Genomic DNA, 3,082 nt, shown 5'->3' with positions numbered 1-3,082 from the left:
AATCGGTGAACTAGCCAGGGGATGAGAGGCTGCTGGGGAAGCTGCTGTAGCAGATCCTGGATGTGAAGGACAATATGTAATAGGCTGTAAATGAGAAGGTGGCTGACCTGTGGCCTGGTCTGCCACTGGAGAAGAAAGAGATCCCTGCCCTGCACAGCATATTTTCTGTGTTCATAAACAAGAAAAGCAGCCTGGAGTTGATATGATATTTGGCATTTAAGAAAGAATAATGAAAACTTTGAAGGCACTGCATATTTTGATTAGTTTTCCTATTGATTCTTCTATAGCACAGCTTTGAAGTAAAATATGAGGAATTTACTTTGATTATCTTTGGGGTACCTGATGATTAGTGGTGTAGACATGAGGGAGATTATGTAGGAGTCCGAGTCTGTGTGAGAAAGTCTGTGTGACCCCTGCTGAGGCAGAAGCATTATTAAGTGTGTGGTACATATTTAATTCCACTCTTAAAGTAAGTCAAGAGAGAAAATGTTGTAATATTTGCATCTGTTATTAATCTGTTGTTTCTTCTCCTTATAAGTGAACCATATTTTAAGACTTGTGTCTCTACGTTGTGAGTCGTCATAAAACTGAACACATTGAAATCATATGTTAATTAAAGCTATTTTTATTTTATGTGTATGGGTGTCTTGCCTGTATATATGTGTATGCACCATATGTGTGCTTCGTGCCCACAGAGGCCAGAGTGGGTGTCAGATCATCTGGACTTGGAGTAACAAATGGTTATGAGTCGTTCTGTGGGTGCTGGGAACTGAACTGAGGTCCTCTGAAACAACAGCATGAGCTTTTAGTTGTCGAGTCAGAGCTGCAGGCCCTGCTTGTGAATCTAATTGCACTTTACTTGACTAAATAGAGCAGACAACAGAGTAAAATCCTCAAGTTGGTTTTTATTCTCACTTTTACCTTTTCCATTGTTATGAAAGTGAGAAATGGGTTCAAGTATATGAGTTTCTCTTTTTTTCTTTTCTTTTTTGCTGTTGTCATCTTTTTTCCCCTCTCTCTCATCAACGTTTTATTGATTCTTTGTAAATTTCACATCATGTAGTCCAGTGCCATTGATCTCCCTGCCCCTTTGTATCTGGCCTCTGCCCTTACAACCTCCCCACAAAAGAAAGCAAAAACAAACCCCCTAAAACAAAACCAAGCAACAAGACATCTCACCATAGAAGTTACGGTGTGTCACACAGTATGCCCTTCTGTCCTAATGTCTTTCTTGCAAACGTTCACTACAGTGAGTCATTGGTCTGGTTCCAGGCCTCTGGCTTCTGCTATGCTATCAGCACTGGATCCTCACTCCTCTTGGATATCCTGTTGTTGCTCTGTGTCATGGGGATCCTGCAGCTTTGGATCTGAGGACCAGCTCCTTTAGGATCTAGCAGACCATAGATGGGGTAGATAGGTGTTGGGGTGGGCCAACTCAAAGTCCCGGATCTGGGCTTAGATAGAAGCTGAATTGGTCAGCCCACCAATCCTGCACCTATACCATCAAGGCCAGTTCCCCTGCACCAGCCCCGTCAGCTCTCCCCGTGTTGCAGCTGTGAGGAAGGGGCACTCTCCTGCCCTCATGCCTTTGGAGAAGGCTCACCCAGGCCCTTGCCCCCAGGGCCAGCTCTACTGTGCTGCGCAGGTGAGGTTCAGGGGCCAGCTTTCCCAAGTGCTAAAGCTGGCAAGGGGTGGGGCTAGGTCTGCACATGCCTTGGACATCAACATAGTCCCAGCAGCAGTGCAGCCCGGGGATGTCCACATGGCCTTTGTTGGCAACATGGGTCATGGACATAGACACAGATGCCTGCTGTAGCAGGGCCCCTCCATAGACACTATGGCGCACATGGTGGGAGGGCCTCCGGGTGTCTTCCGCTTGCCAGCACCTTGTGGTGCCACAAGATTTTTTATATATCTTCCTAAGTGTGTAAATTATAAGAACTGTGACAGGGCTGGAGAGATGGCTGAGTGGTTAAGAGCACTGACTGCTCTTCCAGAGGTCCTGAGTTCTCAGCTACCACATGGTGGTTCACAACCATCTGTAATGTGATCTGTTGACTTCTAGTGTGTCTGAAGACAGCTATGGTATACTCATATACATAAAATAAAATAATTCTTTTTGAAAAAAAAAGAACCCTGATAGTTGTAGTCTTTCATGAGTTAGTCAATGGTAGTGAAGTTCTTTGAGTTGTCCAGTATAGGAAGGATCCAGCAGTGTCACCAGGAGAATCATGGTCTCTTTCATACATTTGGATATTGCACATAAAACAGTTTAAGCTCTGCAGGTAAAAACATGTGCCATTCCTCACCAGGAACTGATGGAAACGGATGCAGAGACCCACAGCCAAACATTAGATAGAGCTTGGGGAATCCTGCAGAAGAGGGGGAGGAAAAGTTGAAGGAGCCAGAGGGGTCAAGGACACCACAAGAAAACCCACAGAACCTGACCTGGGTCCATAGTAGCTCACAAAGACTGAACCTCCAACCAGGGAACCTGCTTGGGACTGATGTAGGCCCCCTGTACATATGTATAGTGGTATAGCTTGGTCTTCTTGTAGGACTCCAGCAGTAGGAGCAGGAACTGTCTGATTCTGTTGCCTGCCTTTCCTCCTACTGGGTTGCCTTGTCTAGCCATAATAGGAGAGGAGGTGCTTAGTCTTACTGCACCTTGATGTGCTGTGGCTACTTGATATCCATAGAAGGCCTGCTCTTTCTGAAGAGAAAAGGAGTGGATGGGGGAGAAGAGGGGTGTAAAAAACAAGTAAACAGCAACAACAAAACCACCAGACAAGCCTGGCAATATGGGTCCATCCTTGAACCCGGGGAAGCTTGTGGGAGAGAGCTAATGCCATAAAGTTGTCCTTTTTTTTTTTTCTGTCTCAAAAAGCTTTGTTTTTACTTGGTCCAAGACTTGAGAGATGCTCCGGGGTGGTTACAAAGCTGCCTAGTGGCTTGAGAGGTTCATTCAGGAGGAGGTCCTGAGGTGGGCTGGTGCAGAGCAGAGGGGGGAGCCTCTTGGAAGGCACAGAGGCCTCCTAGTCGTGCTTGAGAGTGAGGTGCTCAAAGAGATACTCGCCCAGAG

General features: G+C 46.0%; 1 protein-coding gene and 1 pseudogene across 1 annotated transcript in view; one reads left to right on the top strand and one right to left on the bottom strand.

Moving 5' to 3' along the window:
- Positions 1–3,082, top strand: part of Ttc27 (tetratricopeptide repeat domain 27) — a 136,586-nt gene that overhangs the window by 61,349 nt on the left and 72,155 nt on the right. The window lies entirely within an intron of this gene.
- The window catches only part of LOC116080375, a 720-nt pseudogene continuing 548 nt past the window's right edge, over positions 2,911–3,082 (bottom strand).

Source organism: Mastomys coucha, unplaced genomic scaffold, assembly GCF_008632895.1.
Source record: "Mastomys coucha isolate ucsf_1 unplaced genomic scaffold, UCSF_Mcou_1 pScaffold6, whole genome shotgun sequence".
Lineage (NCBI taxonomy): Eukaryota > Metazoa > Chordata > Mammalia > Rodentia > Muridae > Mastomys > Mastomys coucha.
This window is presented reverse-complemented; position numbering and strand designations above follow the sequence as displayed.